We start from the raw sequence: 24,841 nt of genomic DNA on the forward strand, positions 1-24,841 counted from the left end.
TCCCATCTCAAAGAACTGGACCTGAGTCACAACAATGACCTGCAGGATTCAGGACTGAAGAATCTGTGTGGTTTTCTGAAGAGTCCTCACTGCAGACTGAAGACTATGAGGTTAGTTCAGTTATCGTTCTTTTATGTTTAATCCAGAATTTGTCTTCAGATAGAACTTGAATTTATTCACGTTTGAAAAACATTTTATATATTTGTTTCATGCTTCCACTTGTTCTAACACTGATAAAGATAATAATAATAATTCTAATTATAATTAGAATAAAAGTTGTAATTCTTTCAAAATTTTTAATTTACCCTTACAAGAACCAAACAGTTGGTTTCACATGTTTGGTCTCCAGACAGAAACAAGGACCAAGGGAGATCTTAGTTCTTAATCAGGACTGGATCTTTAGAGTCTTGGTCTTGGTCTTTGTGTTGGAACAAAGTCTGATGTGGACCAGCAACATTTGAGATGTTAAAGTGGGTGATGAGTTTGAAAAGGTGGAGAATTTCTGGATCAGGCCATTTCTGACTGATTATCAGTCATCTGATCTCCATGATTTGTTCTTTTTTCAGGTTGAGATGCTGTTGGTTGTCAGAGATCAGCTGTTCTTCTCTGGCCTCAGCTCTGAAGTCCAACCCCTCCCATCTCAGAGAACTGGACCTGAGAGGAAACCTCCTGCAGGATCCAGATGTGAAGGAGCTGCGTGATCTTGTGGAGAGTCCAGACTGTAGACTGGAGACTCTGAGGTCAGTCCACTGTGGTAGATCTTTAATTTAATGTCCTAATAAATGTCTTCAGACTTGGAGGGTGTGGAGCTGAGGATCAGAGTCAGTTGTGTTGTTGAGACTCCAGCCCTCATGGGGCTTTCAGACACGTGGCCGTGGCCCCCCTGTGCTCTGAAAGCTGTTATTTCCAAAGGATTGGAGCTCCACCACAGGTTTCCCTGCACTGAGCACAGTGATAGTTGTGTTTCTTTGTGGTGTGGTCATACTCAGTCAGTGTGTTACTGCAGTAGATGGAGTTCAGAGCAGCGGTACAGAAGCTGAGTGATGAGCTGCTGTGGACGGAGTCAACATCAAAAAGCTCTTCTACACACTTTGAAAACAAACAGTCCCACACATGTTGAAATGTTCTTCATTTAGAAGTTTCTACAGCTTCATCTTCTCGTCAAAGCAGAACTTTCCTTTGCTGCCACATATTTATGAAGCAGCCATCTGCTGTATTCCTACACACAAGTATGTCCTGTATTCCACTGCAGCCGCAGGTCAGCTGAGGGAATCACTTTGTTTTAGAGTGAGGAGCTGCTGAACTTCAGCCTCCAGTGGCTGAAATGACAATTACACTAAAGAAACACTTCAAATATCCAGACAGAATGTGGTGGAACTTTGATTTTAAGTCTTCTGAACATTTCTGACTGATTATCAATAATTTTATCTGCATCTTTTATTCCTTATTTAGATTTGACAACTCCAGTTTGTCAGAGATCAGCTGTTCTTCTCTGGTCTCAGCTCTGAAGTCCAACCCCTCCCATCTCAGAGAACTGGACCTGAGTCAGAACAACCTGCAGGATTCAGGACTGAAGGATCTCTGTGGTTTTCTGAAGAGTCCTCACTGTAGACTGGAGACTCTGAGGTCAGACTCATGTTTTATTTCTGCTCTCAGATTAATATGTTAAATGTTTGAAAGTAACTTACAGTGATTTTTGATAATTTGAAAGTGACATTTTGAAAACTTGAGGATGTTTTGTCGAATGTCTAATAAACATGAGTTTGTACACAAACTGGAGCCACAGGTGGAGCTGGTAGAGTTTAAGAGGTGGAGTCACTATGTCTTTATGGAAGCAGCAGCATGTTGTCATTAATATTAATGGGAGCTGTTTGTCTATTTGACAGGAAGAATAGCTGCAGTTATGCTGTTGCTAATGCAGATCCTAAACAAAAATAAACAGTAAACTCTCCACCTGTAAACGATGTGTTCAGGTCAGACTCACAGACTGCTGTCAGGGCAGAGGCAGACTTAACTGAGCTACGAAGTAACAGAGAGTAATAATGTTGATGCTTCATGACCTGACCCAAACACCTGAATGATCTGTGTGGGAATATCTGCATTGGCGGGTGGAGTGGAGGGAGATCTGAATGTTTGAACCAAACATTCCTAATGTAAACATCACCACCTCAGGAAAACATGCATTTTGCTGTGATTGTGTAGCAAAGCTTTAGTCCAATCAGCTGCAGTGGTTTGGTTCCACACTAAGATAAGGATTGGCTCTAAGGGCTGGTCTGCTGGGGGAGCAGTTGCCCCGTTGCCCTCCTCTCTCTGCTGCAGGAAACATGTTTGCTCCGTCTGCCTCGCTGATCTCCCAGCTATGTTAAATATCAGTCTCAGGATTCTGTGGACTGATGTCAGAACATTCAAAGGAAGATCAGTCAGAATCGGGAAAATATTTTTTGGTTTTTACCCATCCCCATCATTCATTAAAGATGACATCGATCAGAATAGATTCGGCATATTTCAGTATGATTTCCATATTCAACTGTTCATGTTTCTTCAAATATATCATTAATGATGAGTTAGATTTTCTGTCTAGAACTTCTGCAGCTTGTTTGAAGACTGTTTGACTGGTTTTAGAGTGGACTTACCTGCCAGAGCTCAGATTGTTATACAGGAGTTCACATGTGGCAGAATCAGAGATAGAAATAAAGTTTGGCTGACTCTGCTGTTTGGATATTTCTGATTTGTTAAAATCACAATGTTGACAGTTTGAGTCAGTTCAGGTTCTTTACAGTGTTGTTTCATTTTCTCATTAAATCTTGTCACTGTTTGTATTTGACTGTTGTGAAGCTGCTTCTTGTTGGTTCAGCTGTCTGACTTTCATTTCAAACATTGAACACTTCTAAGCAGGAACTTTGTCTCCTAAATTCACTTCTTTTATTCTTCACTCAGGTTGGAGAGCTGCAGGTTGTCAGAGATCAGCTGTTCTTCTCTGGTCTCAGCTCTGAAGTCCAACCCCTCCCATCTCAGAGAACTGGACCTTAGTTGGAACGACCTGAAGGATTCAGGACTGAAGGATCTGTGTGGTTTTCTGAAGAGTCCTCACTGCAGACTGGAGACTCTGAGGTCAGACTCATGTTTTATTTCTGCTCTCAGATTAATATGATGTTACAGTTATGGTGACTCTGACCTGCAGACAGGTTTATATTTATGATGGAAAATCCTCTTCAGGTTTTTGACATTTAAACTGTTAAATGGTTGAAAATAACTTTTGAAAATGGATTTCTAATTATTTGAAAATAACATTTGAATTTCTTATTATTCTTTACTCAGATTGGACAACTGTAGTTTGTCAGAGATCAGCTGTTCTTCTCTGGTCTCAGCTCTGAAGTCCAACCCCTCCCATCTCAGAGAACTGGACCTGAGTTGGAACAACCTGGAGTATTCAGACCTGAAGGATCTTACTGATCTTGTGAAGAGTCCAAACTTCAGACTGAAGACTCTGAGGTCAGTAGAGTTGGACTCAGTTCATGTTCCTTTCAGTAATATTGTTTAAATCCAGTATCAGAGCAAAGACTCTGTTTCCTGTGAACCTTCAAACTCCTCAGTGAAGCTGTGAGGAGAACAGAAACAGATTTCAGAGTTAGACAGAAAGACAGAGAGAAAACAGTCAGCCAATCAGATCAGTCAGAGGACTGTTGTGATCATGTGACCATCAAATGAAGCAGATTCCAGCTGAAGAACTCAGAGATGTTCAGATTCTGGTCCTCGTCCATCAAACTGTCAGATCTGAGCCGAGACTGTTTGTTCTCTGATCAGGTTCATCTGTCACAGCTCTGAGATCAGTCTGACTGAAAGCTGCACATCACTGATCTTCTTTCATCACACTGTCACCATGTGGTCTTTCTGCAGACCAGAATCCTGTCTGTCTGTCTGCCTGTCTGTCTGTCTGTCTGAGTCTCTCTGTTTAAATGGACCTTCAGTAAATCATCAGTAAAGTGACTCAGCTCTTTATCTCCACTGTGGACTCAGAGAAATGTGCTGAGTCAGCAGACTTGAGGTCTGTGAGTTTCCAGCTCAGTGTGTTCACTCCAACACGTTAACATGAGCTGAGAGGAAGCAGCTGCTGCACATCTGGACTGAACAGGACTGAAGTCCCTGCAGGTCTTTATGCTGGATCTGCATCACTGACTGACAGCTGATGGACAGAGTCAGGAAACACTGATGGATCTGCTCTCTTCTTCTCTACACAGGTGGAAGTGGCAAAGAGAAATGTGTGTGTCGATATAGGATCAGCTGCTTCCTGATGATCCAGATGTTGCAGCAGCAGCTTGTCCAGACTCTGGACCATGTTCCTGGGAGGTGGAGAGGAGAGCTTCATCCAGCAGAGACTGACAGAGGAATCAGAACTGGTCTGAGAACAGAGTCCAGTCCACCATGATCCCAGAGACTCCTCAACTCCTCGAGTCAAGCATTTTTGTATTAAACTATTAAATATTTTATTGTTAAACATGCCAACTGTCATTCGGCACTGATTAAGCTTTTAAATTGGCCCTTTCTTCACTTCATAAAATATTGTATTTTTCTTTAATGTTTTTTCTTATCTTGAACAATATTTATTTTTATCCACATGTGGCAAAAAAAAAACATGTCAATAAATAACGAGATGCTGAAGGGCTCAGCTCAACAGAGGACATGGCAACAGTTTCTCTTCTGAAAGGACAATTTTTATTCAGTGTACTGAATTATATTTGGTAGAAAAACAACAAAGGAGGAGCTTGTGTTTGAACCTGTGTGAGAAAAACAGAAAAAATTAGACACTCTCCCTTATCGGGTTAGCTGCCGGGTTAGGAAGTTCTTCTCAACAAGTGTTGAAGGGTGCTGATACCTGAAGATTCATGACGCCATGGTAAAAACCATTAAATAAGCATTGGTGGTTCAGTGGTAGAATTCTCGCCTGCCACGCGGGAGGCCCGGTTTCGATTCCCGGCCAATGCAGAGTAACTTTTCACCAACATCCAGATGTTAGAAACACAGTGCTGCTTGGAAAATACCCTGATAGACTCCAACACACTGTGACTTTGTGGAACAACCAGTGGAGCCCCCTGGTGGTCAGTAGAAGTGCAGCCCCTCTGAGCTGGTGGCAGACCAAGGCTTCAGTCTGCACACATCTTCCACATGTGATGGCACACACACACTGTGTATTGTGGCAACATCCGTCCCCTCAGAGAGAATCTGCTCTTTAACCCTCCTGTCGTTTTCACCCCCCGCCCCTTACTTTAGTGTTCCTGCTCTGTTTGATACGGTGGCCGGTAAGTGCAAAACTAAATGACAAAGTGCCAAACACTTTTACAAAGCGTGAAAATAATTTACATGTTGGGAAACATTTTTACATTTTATTCAACAAAATTACATAAGAAAAACACTTTTACCACGGACAAAACAAATTTACATTTTAGAAAATAAATTTACAAGTTGCAAGTTGCAAGTTGCTTTCTGTTTTGATACGGAACTCCGTTCATTCCAGCAGAACAACCATGAACATCATATAAACAATTCATGGAGGACAGAAAGTCAAAGTCAAAAGAACTGTGGGCCGAAAGGAAACAGGTCCAGGTACGTGTGTGGATATAGCTGTAAAATATGGAAGTAAATATGTGTGTGTGTGAAATGAATGATATCTTTTTGTTATTTTAGCAGATAAACATGGATTGATGGCGCCACATGGAGCTGATTTAAAAGCTCAGAGAGGGAAAACACTCCCATTATATACAGATCCGGAGGTAGCAGCACCTGATCTACTGAAGCAAGCTGTCCAAGAAATGAGAACATTTACAGGATTCTGTGGACTGATGTCAGAACATTCAAAGGAAGATCAGTCAGAATCGGGAAAATATTTTTTGGTTTTTACCCATCCCCATCATTCATTAAAGATGACATCGATCAGAATAGATTCTGCATATTTCAGTATGATTTCCATATTCAACTGTTCATGTTTCTTCAAATATATCATTAATGATGAGTTAGATTTTCTGTCTAGAACTTCTGCAGCTTGTTTGAAGACTGTTTGACTGGTTTTAGAGTGGACTTACCTGCCAGAGCTCAGATTGTTATACAGGAGTTCACATGTGGCAGAATCAGAGATAGAAATAAAGTTTGGCTGACTCTGCTGTTTGGATATTTCTGATTTGTTAAAATCACAATGTTGACAGTTTGAGTCAGTTCAGGTTCTTTACAGTGTTGTTTCATTTTCTCATTAAATCTTGTCACTGTTTGTATTTGACTGTTGTGAAGCTGCTTCTTGTTGGTTCAGCTGTCTGACTTTCATTTCAAACATTGAACACTTCTAAGCAGGAACTTTGTCTCCTAAATTCACTTCTTTTATTCTTCACTCAGGTTGGAGAGCTGCAGGTTGTCAGAGATCAGCTGTTCTTCTCTGGTCTCAGCTCTGAAGTCCAACCCCTCCCATCTCAGAGAACTGGACCTTAGTTGGAACGACCTGAAGGATTCAGGACTGAAGGATCTGTGTGGTTTTCTGAAGAGTCCTCACTGCAGACTGGAGACTCTGAGGTCAGACTCATGTTTTATTTCTGCTCTCAGATTAATATGATGTTACAGTTATGGTGACTCTGACCTGCAGACAGGTTTATATTTATGATGGAAAATCCTCTTCAGGTTTTTGACATTTAAACTGTTAAATGGTTGAAAATAACTTTTGAAAACGGATTTCTAATTATTTGAAAATAACATTTGAATTTCTTATTATTCTTTACTCAGATTGGACAACTGTAGTTTGTCAGAGATCAGCTGTTCTTCTCTGGTCTCAGCTCTGAAGTCCAACCCCTCCCATCTCAGAGAACTGGACCTGAGTTGGAACAACCTGGAGTATTCAGACCTGAAGGATCTTACTGATCTTGTGAAGAGTCCAAACTTCAGACTGAAGACTCTGAGGTCAGTAGAGTTGGACTCAGTTCATGTTCCTTTCAGTAATATTGTTTAAATCCAGTATCAGAGCAAAGACTCTGTTTCCTGTGAACCTTCAAACTCCTCAGTGAGCTGGTGGCAGACCAAGGCTTCAGTCTGCACACATCTTCCACATGTGATGGCACACACACTGTGTATTGTGGCAACATCCGTCCCCTCAGAGAGATAAACATTTTAGCAGATAAACATGGATTGATGGCGCCACATGGAGCTGATTTAAAAGCTCAGAGAGGGAAAACACTCCCATTATATACAGATCCGGAGGTAGCAGCACCTGATCTACTGAAGCAAGCTGTCCAAGAAATGAGAACATTTAACAAGAAGATGGATGAAGGAGCAGACCTTCTTTTGTATCCAGACTGTTCAGAGGTGCTCCATGTGCCTGGGTCAGAAAGCCCATTCAAACTGGCAGAATATAAAAAGGAAATAGGAAAGGCACTTTTTTCATTTGCCTAGAAACACACTTTAGAGGAGGTTTGTGGATCTCTTCATTCAATATTTTTACATATTTATGTACTCTCATGTAGCATAATTAATAATGGGTTTGTTTTTACTACAGAGGTTGATACATCAGACTCTGATTCTGAAATTGTCATCACATCGAGGAGCACAGCTGAATTCAATGCGGCTGACACCTTGGTATGTTCATTTATACAGTTTGTGCTTTGATTCAGTTTTTTTTTTTTTTTTTTTTTTTTTTATTGACAGGATATGCATTTGGTTTAAAGTGTTAAGTCTAAGAACCAAGTCTTGATTATTTGGCATTTACTATTCCAATCAGACACCCTGATAACCTTTCACCATTGATATATACTGTATGTGGTGAGGGAACAATAATGGAAGCTGTTTAAAGCTGCTGACAATTGTGTGCTTTTCTTCTCAGGTTTTTGAACCAAAAAAAACACAGTTCTCCCACACGAACCTGAAGATAAAGGGTAGGTATTAGTTTTTACAAAAGAAGTCATTTGTCTTTAAGTTGTTGATGTGATTGTGATGAACATGTGGTAGAAAATATCATACGTGTGATTTATAACAAAATCATCTTATTTATAAATCTTATGGTTCCTCTCTACCTCTAAATGTTACTCAAAGCTCTGTTATACTCTGTATCATAAAGTTCATCAGTTTATCAATTTTATCATGTTTCAGAGATTCATCCACAGCTCAGCCTGGACAGGTATTAAGGCAGATTATGGCAGCCTGATGTTCTTTGCTTTCAGTGTGTTGTTTCAGACATTTTCATTTGTTTTTCAGACAGTAATATCTGACACAGAGGATCTGGATCCACCTGAAACAAATCCAGTCAGGAGGACTTGCTACAGGTAAGTAAAAAAAATGACAGTGACTCACTTAATTTTAATTTTAGTTTATTTAAGTTTAGGTTCTTGGTGTACAATGCAAATGGTATGAACAGGGTTAGATGTAAACAATACTAATGGTTAATGATCATTAACTTTATATGTCACATGACATACGCTTTGTTGCTTGAACTATTTTTCAAAAACATGTTTCATCTCAATACATTATAGCATATAATACGTGATAAGTTTTAATTTTACTACATAAATTAATGAACAGCTGTCAGGGAGTATGAATACTACCTGGCAGGAAAGATGATTGTGGTGTCAGCGGTGCATGGAGGTCCGGGGCCGCATTTCCTGTCACAACATCTTGTTCATTATCTTGTGGGCCAACAGTTGGCTCAATCACTAATGAAGAAATAGGGAAAGCTTTGAAAAAGGTGAGAGTAGGCTGTGGTGTGGTAGGACAGAGTATTATGTTGTTCCTGCAGTCTGTTTTATCACATACACAGAACTGGCTTCAATTATTGTTTATGTCAGAATTAAATCTTCTGTCGTGGAATAAAAAGTAGGCAAGAAGATACAGAACACACTGTACACAGTTATTGATATGAGTGTTTGTGTCCCTTTTTGTGTCTTTCAGATTGAGAATGTTTCTTCAGTGGATGCTCTGTGAGAATGCATCATGAGACACAGCACAATGTTACAGACAGCAGGCTGTCTGAGACGTGTTGCTACTGTTGAAGAAAAGAAAGAAATCGTGTCAGACTCCCTCCGATGGTACATTATTTACTGCATCTCATCTGTAATTGACAGGTAAGATCATATTTGTAATGATGTGATTTTTATTTTTTTGTATTTAAGATCTTTTAGTTTGAAATGCCTCATCATCCCCCTCTGTGGTTTATTAAGAATGTATATTCTTTAGCTCTGAGTCAGTGTGTCAGAATGTGTGCCTTAGTTTAGTATAATTGCTGTGTGATGTCTGTCTCCCCTTCCTCTGTCTGATGCCAATCAAAAGGTGCTCATGTCATTCCAGTCTTGTGTTTGTGTGCGTAATTCTTGCAGTCTGTAGAGTAACAATTACCCTGCCAAGTGCAAAGCAAGACACAGAGTTCTTCTTTAAATCAGTAATGTTCAACACACAACCATTTTTACTCATTTCTATATGTTTGGGTGGATAGTCATTTTAGAAAACATTGAAGTTTCTTTAGGTCATTTAAATGTGAAACAATGTTTGTGGTGACTTTTTAGATTCAAAGATGGTCTTTCAGCTCTTCAGTTTCTGACTGCACTGCAGCAACAGCCTACTTTGCTGGCCCCTGTCCTGTGCCACTCTGAAAAGCCACTCACTGGTCTGGAACTTGACTCTTCAAACCTGACCTCAGTCCATCAGGAAGTAACAGGAGACCTAAAGAAAGTCAAACTTTGGGCTACTGGGCGGACTGTGTCTTTTATTGTGAAGGTTTGTAAATCACATTTTTATTTTTTATGATTTGTTGAGAAAATACATTGCCAAGATGTTTGTTTGAAGGTTTTTCTTTGCAGAAGGTCAGGCTGCTGTGTCTCTGGAGGATGTTTTGATGTTTGCAGCTGGGCTGACTTCACCTCCCCCGTCCGGATTGGAACCATCGCCAAGAATAGAGTTCCTGGATGACTCTCCATTCCCAGTTCCCAATACATGTTCAAACACATTGAAATTAGCACTCCTAGATTCACACACTGTGTTTAAGTCACACATGGACTTGTAACTGTAACTTGTAATTGGTAACTAGATCACACCTCGAGACCAGACTCTGAAAAGGTGTTGTTTTTTTTTTTCCTCTCCACACAGTTAAGATTTTCACCATTAAGTTTTAGACAAAACAAATTTCAAGAAGTTTTGTATTCCATACTTACAAAAATATAGGACTCATTACTTTGCTATAATTTTTATCAATTGATTTCAAACTCAGCAAAAATGAAGCTGTGACACTTGGTGTTCAGACAGACTGCAGTGTTCCACCACTCCAAATCAGATTTCATTGCTTGTCGTTCACTTGTGATGTTTCCAAATGATTCTGGTACCTGTTCATCTGAAGAAATGAAACAATGGGAATGCAAATGTTATGTTTACAAACAATAAAAAAAATTGCGAATATTAACTTCTGATTGCATCTGTGATAGATTGGTTATGAGTTTTTCAGTCATGGCAATATTTGATTCAATTCTGTGTTACTTGTCTAATACCAAATCACAGCACAGTCATCTCATGGCTCTTGACATGTATATTAAAAAAAAGTAATTAATTTAAAAAATAAATAAAATAGAAATAGGACAGAAACCCCAATGAGTAAGCACTTGATAATGCAGGAAGGGAAAATTCCCTTTCTCACTGACTCACAGCTGAGCAGTTTCTTTCAGCTTCATGTACAGTTCTGTTGCAGACTCCCAGTTCTCTGGCTTCTGTAGTTGTTTGTGCTCCATAACAAAGTCAAAGTCCTCCTGCATGTTTGAGTCCCCACATGGAGCTATTGACAGGCTCGCCTCTGGAACAGCATCCAAATCAGCTGGTTCAATCTCAAATCCAGTCTGTGGAGCCAAATCTGTGTTAGATACAATAAATAGCATTTATATTATTTCTTTACATTTAACCAATAAAATAATAATAAAACAAACATGGAAATATCAATCATCACCAATGTTACCTGTGTGGTCAGCAGCACAGTTCATTGGACATGACGCTGTTCTGGAAGTGTGAATCCTGTGACTGTTCCACAGTCTCACACACTCATCCAACATCACCATAGCAACATCTCAGAAGGCACTGATGCTCATGGCTCCCGTTGAAGTATCCAGCAAACAACTCCATCCAGAACTGAGACCTGTAGAAATGGATAGAATCCGAAGTAAATGTATATTATTAGTAGAAGTGGGACTCCATTAAAAAAATCTAATTAATTAAAGGCTTTGTAATGAATTAATTGAAATGAACGCGTTAAAGTCCCAGCCTCAATTATTATATATGTTTAGAGGAGTTAATCTGAGATAGAACATAAAGATAAAAACCAAATGAAAGGTCAGTCATAATGAAATGACTTCATGAAGGCCACTTACCTTCCCCTTCTAAATATGGCCCACCAGGATTCAACACGCTGCTTATTCGTGGATGAGCCATACATGTGGCTGGACGGCCCAGAGCAGCAGTCATCATGATGGAGGCGTAGGGGAGACTGAATGGCAGCCATAATGCCATTCTCCGTGCCACAATCAGTCCTCAGTCTCATGAGAGGAGATTCTCAGCGATCACTGTTGGCTTCTTGTTATTTGTCGGTCCACATTGGAGCCACAGCACTTTAGGTGAAAAAATCCATCCATGCGTCCTGAGAGAGCCAGTTTATCAGAACCATCTGCATGCCACATACAGTTCGCTCCCATTGAGTAGCAGCTTCTTCTTAGAAACCTTCTGCGTGCTCTCTCATTCATCACATCATCTCTCTTCACTCGAAGATTGGACTTTTGTCTGAGTACCTGCCACATCGTCCGATAGCCAAACAGTTGTCCAGGTCCACGAAGTTCCAACCTGATGGCGTTTGGAGAGGAATCATCCTTTTAAGAGTCCGCAGGCTGATGTTTGCACCGTGTAAACTTCACATCATGCTTCAGTAGATCAGGTGCTGCTACCTCCGGATCTGTATATAATGGGAGTGTTTTCCCTCTCTGAGCTTTTAAATCAGCTCCATGTGGCGCCATCAATCCATGTTTATCTGCTAAAATAACAAAAAGATATCATTCATTTCACACACACACATATTTACTTCCATATTTTACAGATATATCCACACACGTACCTGGACCTGTTTCCTTTCGGCCCACAGTTCTTTTGACTTTGACTTTCTGTCCTCCATGAATTGTTTATATGATGTTCATGGTTGTTCTGCTGGAATGAACGGAGTTCCGTATCAAAACAGAAAGTTAGCAGCAGCTAAAACAATCAGCAACAATTGTGCATTTAGCATAACTGAAAGCCTAAAATCATAAAAACTAAATAAATAAATAACAACTAGCAACGCTTACTAACTAAACGCGTTGCTATTCCGTGAAGACAACGTTTGGCTGCTAAATGAAACGGTGCACTTTAATTCACTGCATGTCTGACAGCGGCTTCAGCTAGTTAGCGCGATGCTACACTTAGCTTGTTTAGCATTTTCCGGCTGTTTATTAGATGTCTCCTGTGCGCGTGCTCCTTCCGTCTGGTCCGTTCATCAACGTTAAACATTCTACAGATCGTCCGCACGGAAAACACAACCGCGTAAATTGGCTCAAGTTGTTTGCACAAAACGGCCAAAACATCATTTACTCCATGCTGCCACAAACTTTCACTCCGCAAAGTTTTCCCGCCACACAAACCGATACAAACTTTTTGAGCTCACAGTCAATCTTCTTCTGGATCACTTCCGGTATTTGGTACATTCCCCTTCCGGAAGATTCGTTTGGAAATTTGTTTCGCAACATGTAATTTTGTTTTCTAAAATGTAAATTGTATGGTCCGTGGGAAAAGTGTTTTTCTTGTGTCATTTTGTTGAATAAAAGATAAAAATGTTTCCCAACATGTAAATTATTTTCACGCTTTGTAAAAGTGTTTGGCACTTTGTAATTTAGTTTTGCACTTACCGGCCACCGTATCAAACAGAGCAGGAACACTAAAGTAAGGGGCGGGGGGTGAAAACGACAGGAGGGTTAAAGAGCAGATTCTCTCTGAGGGGACGGATGTTGCCACAATACACAGTGTGTGTGTGCCATCACATGTGGAAGATGTGTGCAGACTGAAGCCTTGGTCTGCCACCAGCTCAGAGGGGCTGCACTTCTACTGACCACCAGGGGGCTCCACTGGTTGTTTCACAAAGTCAGTGTGTTGGAGTCTATCAGGGTATTTTCCAAGCAGCACTGTGTTTCTAACATCTGGATGTTGGTAAAAAGTTACTCTGCATTGGCCGGGAATCGAACCCGGGCCTCCCGCGTGGCAGGCGAGAATTCTACCACTGAACCACCAATGCTTATTTGTCCTTTGATATCAGTAAATCCACCGTGTTTTAAAGAAGTTCAGAGTGTTTCATGATACAGACAGACAGATCCAACAAAGTATTTAAATGAACTGAGAGCTCAGACCAGCAGAGAGAGCACACACACACACATACACACACACACACACACACACACACACACACACACAGTGGATGAGGTGCTCAGCTTCGCTCAGTCTGTGATTCCAAAATTGAGCGAAAGCAGGAAAAGGCGCATTTTAATAAGTAGAAGGAGGAACAAACCAACAGATTTGGTTTTAGTTCAATTTAACGCCACTTATTTGTCTCATAACAGCTGATTTGTGTTTCACTTCATTCGTTCGCAAGACAAGCGTGAGCTTCTTCGTGCGCATGCGCCGTTCCGGCTGAATCGAATGCGAGTGTGAAGTTTGAGTTGGTGTCGCGTGGGAGAGCGATGAAGGACAGGACATGCCTTTGATCTCCAGTGACGTCACACAGTCACTTTGTGAGGTGAGTAAACAGTTGTGATGTTGTCAGTGAAACATTCATTCATCCTCAGAGTCATCTGCTTCTACCGATCTCCATTTTCATTTCCAACCACTCAGAGAGACAAGAACACACACAGACACACTCTGACTAACCAAACCATTCCAGGAACAATCAGGATGATTCTGGCTCAGGGTGTGACAGGTCCGGGGTTCAAATCCCAGATGAGCCCTTTGTCAGCTGTTGTAAGAAGTGAAAAAGCCTCCTAAATGTGGAGGGAGGCCGACTCTGTCAGAGAGCAGTGTGCATTCTAGCTTCCTTTAGCTGTCAGCCTCTGATCATCAACTCTTCAGCTTCTATGACTTCAACAATTCCTTCTGAATGCAGTCTGAGGCAGTGATTGTGAAACTTTCATTCAGACAGAGATCCCACATTCAGAAGAAAACAGCCACACACAAACAAAGTCATCATGAACAGCCTACATGGAGCCTAAATGAAAAGAAGCAGGAACTAAAGTGTGAAAATAATGATGAACAAAGTGTCACACAGAGAGGCTGCAGCCTGGTGTGGACTATAACGTCAGAAAATGGATCAGTCTGTGACACGGAGCACTAAAGTTGGAAGGCTGAGTTCAGCTTCAGCTTCTTTCATGTTCTCCCTGTGAAAGAAAGAAGGTGAACATGAGCTTGATATGAGAACACAGCAGTGTGCATCATGGTGCTCATGTTCATATAGAAAGAAGGAGGAAAAGCAGCAGCTCTGGTTTGCTGTTTCACTCCCTTTCCCTCCCCGCTATGAGCTGTCACTCACCCACAGCACATACTGTAGACTGGTTCACAGTCAGACTCATGATTCATGACTCATTGGTTCAGAGTGGAACTCATGAGTCCCAGTTCAGCAGCAGCACATTCACACACTGAGCTGAGAGTCTGCTGCACGACTCCGCTAGAACATTATTGGACTGTATTATAGCAATCTTTTAAACTTCATTTATACAACACTTTTCAAACAAATTATGTGGCACAAAGTGCTTTACACATTAAAAATTTTAAATAAACAAGACAATATCCCCCCACCCGGGCCACATCACCATCCACTCAGATTAAAACAGGATGTTGTTTGTCATGCAAAGGTCATTTAGGACACAAAATTAAAATTGTCCTTTCAAACTGCTGCAGTTTCCTGAGTTTTGCTCTTTCAGTATCATGTTATTTATTTACATAAGAAATTTTTTGCAACATGTTAAAAAGAAGAATTTAGAATAATAAAAAAAGAATAAGAATTATTTGAGATAAAAAAAAAAACAAACAAAACATATTCACATTTTATGAAGGGAAGAAAGGGCCAACGTGTTTCACAAGAAAATGTTTTATACCAACAAAAGAAAATGCTTGTAGAAATGTCCCCAAAGCGGCCCAAAGGGTCCAGAAGAAGCTGAACCTAAACCCCAGGTGGAGTTTGGAGGAGCTGGCTGAGAGGAGAGGAGGACTTGAGGAGTCTCTGGGATCATGGTGGACTGGACTCTGTTCTCAGACCAGTTCTGATTCCTCTGTCAGTCTCTGCTGGATGAAGCTCTCCTCTCCACCTCCCAGGAACATGGTCCAGAGTCTGGACAAGCTGCTGCTGCAACATCTGGATCATCAGGAAGCAGCTGATCCTCCATCAGCACACACCTTCCTCTTCACCACCTCCACCTGTGTAGAGAAGAAGAAGAGAGCAGATCCATCAGTGTTTCCTGACTCTGTCCATCAGCTGTCAGTCAGTGATGCAGATCCAGCATAAAGACCTGCAGGGACTTCAGTCCTGTTCAGTCCAGATGTGCAGCAGCTGCTTCCTCTCAGCTCATGTTAACGTGTTGGAGTGAACACACTGAGCTGGAAACTCACAGACCTCAAGTCTGCTGACTCAGCACATTTCTCTGAGTCCACAGTGGAGATAAAGAGCTGAGTCATGAAGGTTCATCACTTTACTGATGATTTACTGAAGGTCCATTTAAACAGAGAGACTCAGACAGACAGACAGGCAGACAGGCAGACAGACAGACAGACCACATGGTGACAGTGTGATGAAAGAAGATCAGTGATGTGCAGCTTTCAGTCAGACTGATCTCAGAGCTGTGACAGATGAACCTGATCAGAGAACAAACAGTCTCAGCTCAGATCTGACAGTTTGATGGACGAGGACCAGAATCTGAACATCTCTGAGTTCTTCAGCTGGAATCTGCTTCATTTGATGGTCACATGATCACAACAGTCCTCTGACTGATCTGATTGGCGGACTGTTTTCTCTCTTTCTGTCTAATTCTGAAATCTGTTTCTGTTCTCCTCTCACAGCTTCACTGAGGGTTAGAGTTAAACAATATTACTGAAAGGAACATGAACTGAGTCCAACTGTAGCAGAAATAAAACATGAGTCTGACCTCAGAGTCTCCAGTCTGAAGTTTGGACTCTTCACAAGATCAGACAGATCCTTCAGGTCTGAATCCTTCAGGTAGTTCAGACTCAGGTCCAGTTCTCTGAGATGGGAGGGGTTGGACTTCAGAGCTGAGACCAGAGAAGAACAGCTGATCTCTGACAAACTGCAGCGTCTCAACCTGAGCAAAGAATAAAAGATGTGACTTTAGGAGACAAAGTTCCTGCTTGAAAGATAGATAGATAGATACTTTATTTATCCCAGACTGGGAAATTGCAGTGTGTTTTGTGTTTCATCATCTGTTCAGAGCGAATTATGTTTGAGTGAAGGGACTTGTGGTAGATGATTTTATTTCTGTGGTTTGGGAAAGAAGGCAAAATATTTTTCTTTGGTTGATTGTTTTGTTTAAAATGTACCATTATGACTTGAGAAAAGGAAAATAATGTATGTGTGTATGTTTATATGCAGATATATGAGAGTTCAGGTTGTTACAACAGCCACTGGATGATTAAATACGTCTTATAAACCCATGTGGGTTGGACATTTTTATGAATGACATGCAAATAAATTAATAAATGAAATGAACCACAGACTAAAATCTGCATACTAACATACAAATATATATGAATATATGATGTCCCCTTTCAAAAATACAAAATTGATTGATAAACTGCATGCAATTAAAACGTCTTTTTCAATTTAATAAAAATCTGTTTTCCAAAGTTAAAACAGCAAACTGCAGTTCTCCAACCGAAGTAAAGAATAAAAGATGTGACTTTAGGAGACAAAGTTCCTGCTTGAAAGTGTTCAATGTTTCATCAAGCCAACATGATTCACATCATCTGGAACATTTTCACTTCATTCAGCGGTGACCACGTTTAACATGCTGAGTTTGGTCTGAATCTTTCAGTCTGCTTGAGTCACATGACTTTATAGTCGTGTTGGAACAGGAAAACACTGAATATTAGTGCTGTACCCAAAGGGAAAAAAAAAACAAAACAAACTATTGATACAAGAATCACAATTCTCATTTACTATGATTCAGAATCAATTCAAAATGTCCCAAAATCGATGTAAAAAATAAAACAATGCTGACAAAGACGCTGTCTGACGTCACCACGGAGCTGGTTCTGGAACATACACATGCACCAAAACAAGGAGGAAACTACAATAATGGAGGAAAGAGAGATTCAACAGGCCCCGTCCTTGTTGCAGGCAAAGATTCTGACTCATTTTGGTTTTTACCGAGCTTGACATGACTTATTTTATAGCTTGCTGCTCAGAGTAGCAGTTGTGGTCCACACACATTTGAAAAGGCACTTTCCTTAAAACTTAAAAGGCAGCATGATCTTTTTTTTTAAAGAGACACTTTTATTTTTGCTATTAAAGCAATATGTGATATTGTATTAAACAACAGTTGCAACAATTCCATCTGAGCATGGATAAATGTTTAAAACTTAATAAATGTGAAAAAGAAACTTTAATGTCTCCATTCATCATTTTGTCTTGCAAAGCAGACTGGAGTAGATCATGAGGATCCTTTGCACACCTATAGATTGAAGCAGAAATGACTATGAATCGAATTGTTTTCAATCGAAAATTATCTTGAATAAAGAATCAATTTTGAATCGAATCATAACCCCAAAAATCCAAATCAAATCGAATTGTTCCAGAGTGAATGATTCCGACCCCACTGAATATATAATTTGTCCATTTCAGTGAGGAAAAATATTTCCTGTCATTGAAACACTGAAGGATTTTTTTTTTTTTTTTGAAGTTTTAAATCTGTAGTTCAACATTTCTCTGCCACACTGACTGGACTAAACCAGAGAAGAAGAAAACAGACGTCAGCATGAAGATCCTCAGTGAGGATCAGTATAATATCAGCCTGATGTCTGCAGGTCAGAGTCACCACAACTGTAACATCATATTAATCTGAGAGCAGAAATAAAACATGAGTCTGACCTCAGAGTCTCCAGTCTACAGTGAGGACTCTCCAGAAAACCACACAGATCCTTCAGTCCTGAATCCTCCAGGTCGTTCAGACTCAGGTCCAGTTCTCTGAGATGGGAGGGGTTGGACTTCAGAGCTGAGACCAGAGAAGAACAGCTGATCTCTGACAAACTGCAGCTCATCAACCTGAGTAAAGAACAAAAGATGTGACTTTAGGAGACAAAGTTCCTGCTTGAGAGTGTTCAATTTTTCATCATTCTTTTCAGAACTGAAAGTTTAGAAAGTAGAAGTTTAGAAAATGAAATTCAAACAGCTGAACCAACAGGAAGCAGCTTCACAACAGTCAAATACAAACAGTGACAAGATTTAATGAGAAAATGAAACAACACCTCAAAGAACTTGAACTTACTGACGGAGCAAACATGTTTCCTGCAGTAGAGAGAGGAGGGCAACGGGGCAACTGCTCCCCCAGCAGACCAGCCCTTAGAGCCAATCCTTATCTTAGTGTGGAACCAAACCACTGCAGCTGATTGGACTAAAGCTTTGCTACACAATCACAGCAAAATGGATGTTTTCCTGAGGTGTTGATGTTTACATTAGGTATGTTTGGAGCCACCTTATTTCCACTGCTGCAGTGTGTTGCTCATGTACATTCATGTAACTGCTTTGGGGTCAGTGGTTCATGTAAACATTATTATTCTAATAATGGACCAGGTGGGAAGGTTCCTTGGAAAATGAAAGCATTAGTTCTGACAATCTGTCTGATATTCAAACTAAATTGGCATTATGACTGAAATATCCCAAACTGAACCAATAGAGCCATGTTACATGTGGATGAAATCAATATAAACTGGATGAAGTAGAAAGTCAGATCCATGTTTTGTTTTTGTCATAGTCCACTCCTGGTTCTCCCCTCCACCACCCACTCTACCTGCCTGCTTACCTCTCTTAATCAGGATAAACAGACTCATCTGTTCCTCCCAGACTCCCCTTAACCAGCTCCTCCACTCTGCCTCTCTGCATTACGCTCAGCTTTCCCGACGGACCTCCTGGGGCCTAACCTGCCTTCGGCCCCAGACCACTACTCCTCATCTCTGCCCCGGTAACCTGACCTGCTGCCTGTCTCTAGACTCTGCCTCTGCCTGCCGTCTGTTTGGGCTATTGCACGTAGTCAATAAAGTTCTCAGCTGTTCCAGTCTAGACTTGTGCCATTCTTGGGTGAGAGAGCGACCCCATTACAGTTTTGTTGTTCTGTGTATGAGCACCTCAGAGGTGTTTTTGTTGGCAAAAGGGTTTATGTTTGTGTTGATTTCTTTGATTTTGGATGATTCTAAGAAACATTGAAATAAGATTTTAATATTTAAAATTCATATACAATGTCCCCTTTCAAAAACATTAGATTAATGTTTTCCATTCCGATGTCATTTTGAAACAAACTTTTTGAAAATATATTTTCAACCATTTAACAGTTAAATGTCTAAAACCTGAAGAGGACTTTCCCTCATAAATATAAACCTGTCTGCAGGTCAGAGTCACCACAACTGTAACATCATATTAATCTGAGAGCAGAAATAAAACATGAGTCTGACCTCAGAGTCTCCAGTCTGCAGTGAGGACTCTTCAGAAAACCACAAAGATCCTTCAGTCCTGAATCCTTCAGGTAGTTCAGACTCAGGTCCAGTTCTCTGAGATGGGAGGGGTTGGACTTCAGAGCTGAGACCAGAGAAGAACAGCTGATCTCTGACAATCTGCAGCTCTTCAACCTGAGTAAAGAATAAAAGATGTGACTTTAGGAGACAAAGTTCCTGCTTGAAAGTGTTCAATGTTTCATCATCTGTTCAGAGTTGAAGGTTTAGAAAGTAGAAGTTTAGAAAATGAAAGTCAAACAGCTGAACCAACAGGAAGCAGCTTCACAACAGTCAAATACAAACAGTGACAAGATTCAATGAGAAAATGAAACAACACTGTAAAGAACCTGAACTGACTCAAACTGTCAACATTGTGATTTGAACACATCAGAAATAACCAAACAGCAGAGTCAGCCAAATTTTATTTCTATCTCTGATTCTGCCACATATGAACTCCTGTATAACAATCTGAGCTCCGGCAGGTAAGTCCACTCTAAAACCAGTCGAAACAGTCTGCAAACAAGATGCAAAGGTTCTACACAGAAAACCAAACTTATCATGAATTATATATTTGAAGAAACATGAACAGCTGAATGTGGAAATCATACTTAACCCTCCTATTATCCTTCAGGTCAATTTGACCACATACAATTTTTATCATTCAAAAAATATTAGTTGACTGTTTTTTTTTTTTTTGCTTTGTATTTCATGACTTTTCCAAATTTGATGGTAAAAATTGATTAAGCATAAAATTATCATGAAGACATTTTTCAATGTGCTGAACACATATTGCACACATTGGTATTCCTCTGGGGTCAATTTGACCCCAAGCTGTTTCAGCTGTGTAAAACTGGTCTGCCTGTGTGTGACCCATGTGTGACCAAACATTCCCACACCTATAGGTGCAGAATTGATACTTTTAAGTTGATACATGACTTGGGGGGTATGAATGTGTGTGTGTATCTGACATATTACTAACACCTTCTGAAGTAGAACTGATATTTCCCGTGCTGTGGAGGGCGGGTTCTCCCCGTCAAAGACATTGGTAGTTCATTCAAAGGGAGGATCAAACACATAAAAGCTTGCTCTCTATCCAAATCATTTTGTTGTGGAGGACCCTGATTTGGAGGCATTGTCATCTGATGGGAATGAGAGTGCTGACCCTCCTGTTGTCACTCAACCACCAGCGACACGATCCCCTCCAAAATGAAAATATGGTCCCTTCTCCACTTCAACAGCAGGATAGACTTAGTGCTGCTAATATTATCAAAACGGTTCCAGGCCCAACCAGATATACAGTCAGCCATATTGAAGATGGGGACACTTGGGAAAATTTGGATGTAGTTGACTTGGAAGCCTACATTGGCCTGCTCATTTTGGCATGAGTTTACAAATCAAAAGATTAAGCAAGCAAGCCTTTGGAACGCTGAGACTGGAAAGGCAATATTTCCAGCCACCATGTCTCTGAAGACATTCCAAGTTTTGTCCCGTGTCATACGCTTTGATGACAAACAAACAAGGCAGGGCCAAGTTGTACATTGTATGAATTACATGAATTACATTGTACCAGTACATTGTATGAATGTAGTGGAATGTTGATTAGCATTTGCATTAAAAAGACAATACTTTGATATATTTAAATAAATTGCTGGTTAAGCTCCTTGATTCCTGGACTGTGCGAACATCCAGACAGGTACGCCTACCCAACTGCAATCTTGAGGATGAAACGAGCTTGAAGAAAAAGGGGAGAGGACGCTTTGATATGCGAGTGGAGGGGAACCACAACATCTGTGCCGTCAAATGGTACGACAACAGAGCAGTCACACTTGTTTTCTCCTTTGCTGTACCAGACACTGTGCAGAAGATTCAGCCCCGGGACAAAGACACCAAAACCATAACTGAAGCTGAGAGGCCTTACATTGCTGGTACCTGTAACATATAGATGGGGGGATTTGTTGGACTCATTTGCATCAAAATACAAGTTCCCCATGAAATCCCACCACTGGCACATTTACATGGTCTGGCACAGCATCATCCTGTTGGATCTGACAATCTGTTTGATATTCAAACTAAATTGTTATTATGGCTGAAGTATCCCAAACTGAACCAATAGAGCCATGTTACATGTGGATGATTCTATTCTGTTGGCTAAGAAAGAAAAAATGTTCATGTTATGTTGAACACTGTTCCAAAACAGTGCTGGAGGTGGAGACTAATGGAGAACCAAGACAAAACACAAGTGGAGCATTTTAGGCCAAGTTGAATGTTGTTAATCTTGGGACAGTACTGCTGTCCTACACTGATCAGTATAAATGTTCTGACGTTGGACCAACACATGACATTTAACCCAGCTGTCAGTGTTTTAGCTCAGTCTGCAGGTAGAGCCCTGAACAAGTCTGAACACTGTGCTCATCTGGGAGTTCATACTTTCACTCTGTTCTGTAATGTGTGTGTGTGTGTGTGTGTGTGTGTGTGTGTGTGTGTGTGTGTGTGTGTGTGTGTGTGTGTGTGTGTGTGTGTCAGATGATGCTTCTGCTGTCTGGGGATTCTGTGAATATTCTCTTTGTAATACTCAGCATCATAGAGCTATTGGTTATCTTACAGCAGAACACAGATTGACCTCAGTGAGACAAATGCTCCAGCTGTGGAACAGATCTGTGAAGCTGCCTGATCATAGAATTACTAAAAAGATATTTCATTCTGACACTTTGCATCACCATCCCTGGGCCAGTTAACTGAAATTAATATTCTATACGAGTGATTTATGAATTCTTTCATTTTTCCTGCTCGTGTGATGATTGACTTTTTCTTTGCAAAGAAAATAAAAACTTGTCAGCCGGAAAAAGTCTATTTCATTCTTCACCAGGAACAGAGAATTTCCACAACAGAAATGACACACAAATGTATCTACAGTAGCGGACTAACAAAGGTCAGTGGAACTCCTCTAATGGGCTGTTGTCACAAGGAGCTTTGTGAACACTCCTACAGAGGTTAAATACCTGGGTCCAACTCCACTGTCTGTCAGACTAGTGAGGACTGATGAACTGATGAAGCCCCTGAGATAAGAGGCCAAACATCTTCTTAGACAAACAAAGGGCAGTTGCTTTCAATTTGACAGGCAAATAAATAAATAAATGAAAAAAAAAAAAAAAACACAGACTAAAATCTGCATGTTAACATACAAATATTCATTAATATATGATGCCCCTTTCAAAAATACAAGATTGATTGATAAACTGCTTGCAATTAAAATGTAATTTTCAAATTAATAGAAATCAGTTTTCCAAGGCTGCTTTCAAACCATTTAACAGTTTACATGTTAAAAACCTGAAGAGGATTTTCCATCATAAATATAAACCTGTCTGAAGGTCAGAGTCACCACAACTGTAACATCATATTAATCTGAGAGCAGAAATAAAACATGAGTCTGACCTCAGAGTCTCCAGTCTACAGTGAGGACTCTTCAGAAAACCACACAGATCCTTCAGTCCTGAATCCTGCAGGTCATTGTTGTGACTCAGCTCCAGTTCTCTGAGATGGGAGGGGTTGGACTTCAGAGCTGAGACCAGAGAAGAACAGCTGATCTCTGACAAACTGGAGTTGTCAAATCTGAATAAGGAATAAAAGATGCAGATAAAATGCAGAAATGTAAAAATCAGAAATGTTGAGAAGACTTAAAAACAAAGTTCCACCACATTCTGTCTGGATGTTTGAAGTGTTTCTTTAGTGTAATTGTCATTTCAGCCACTGGAGGCTGAAGTTCAGCAGCTCCTCACTCTAAAACAAAGTGATTCCCTCAGCTGACCTGCGGCTGCAGTGGAATACAGGACATACTTGTGTGTAGGAATACATCAGTTGGCTGCTTCATAAATATGTGGCAGCAAAGGAAAGTTCTGCTTTGATGTGAAGATGAAGCTGTAAAATCTTCTAAATGAAGAACATTTCAACATGTGTGGGACTGTTTGTTTTCAAAGTGTGTAGAAGAGCTTTTTGATGTTGACTCCGTCCACAGCAGCTCATCACTCAGCTTCTGTACCGCTGCTCTGAACTCCATCTACTGCAGTAACACACTGACTGAGTATGACCACACCACAAAGAAACACAACTATCACTGTGCTCAGTGCAGGGAAACCTGTGGTGGAGCTCCAATCCTTTGGAAATAACAGCTTTCAGAGCACAGGGGGGCCACGGCCACGTGTGTGAAAGCCCCATGAGGGCTGGAGTCTCAACAACACAACTGACTCTGGTCCTCAGCTCCACACCCTCCAAGTCTGAAGACATTTATTAGGACATTAGATTCAGCGGTGGATTAAAGATCTACCACAGTGGACTGACATCAGAGTCTCCAGTCTGCAGTCTGGACTCTCCACAAGATCACGCAGCTCCTTCACATCTGGATCCTGCAGGAGGTTTCCTCTCAGGTCCAGTTCTCTGAGATGGGAGGGGTTGGACTTCAGAGCTGAGGCCAGAGAAGAACAGCTGATCTTTGACAACCAACAGCATCTCAACCTGAAAAAAGAACAAATAATCAGTCAGAAATTCCTGATCCAGAACTTCTCCATCTTTTCAAACTCATCACCCACTTTAACATCTCAAGTGTTCCTGGTTCACCTCAGACCTTGTTCCAATACAGAGACCAAGACTCTAAATATGCAGCCCTGATCCAGGACTAAAGGTCTCCCTTGGTCCTGGTTTCTGTCTGGTGAACAAACATTTGAAACCAACAGTTCAGTTCTCTAAGACTTTTCATTATTCATACATTAAAAAAGTAAATTAAAATTCAACTTTTGGAAAAGAATGACAACTTTCATTATCATCATCAACAACAACAACAATAATAATAATAATAATAATAATAACAACAACAACAACAACAAAACAACTGGAAACATGAAACAACGTGTTGATTAAAATTGAACAAATTCAAGTTCTATGTGTAGATGATTTCTGGATTAAAGGGAAAAAAAAATCTACAACCAAAACTGAACAACCTCAGAGTCTCCAGTCTGCAATCTGGACTCTCCAGTCCTGAACACAGCTCCTTCAGTCCTGAATCTTGAAGGTCATT

General features: G+C 40.6%; 2 non-coding genes across 2 annotated transcripts; one reads left to right on the top strand and one right to left on the bottom strand.

Moving 5' to 3' along the window:
- The first annotated feature begins 4,912 nt into the window (after nucleotides 1-4,912).
- On the top strand, nucleotides 4,913-4,983 carry trnag-gcc (transfer RNA glycine (anticodon GCC)). Its single transcript has one exon. It is a non-coding gene; the product is annotated as a tRNA-Gly (tRNA).
- Nucleotides 4,984-13,235: 8,252 nt separating this feature from the next.
- trnag-gcc (transfer RNA glycine (anticodon GCC)) lies at nucleotides 13,236-13,306 on the bottom strand. The gene has a single exon. It is a non-coding gene; the product is annotated as a tRNA-Gly (tRNA).
- Between the last annotated feature and the right edge of the window lie 11,535 nt (nucleotides 13,307-24,841).

This window comes from Echeneis naucrates, chromosome 2, assembly GCF_900963305.1.
Source record: "Echeneis naucrates chromosome 2, fEcheNa1.1, whole genome shotgun sequence".
Taxonomy (NCBI): Eukaryota; Metazoa; Chordata; class Actinopteri; order Carangiformes; family Echeneidae; genus Echeneis; species Echeneis naucrates.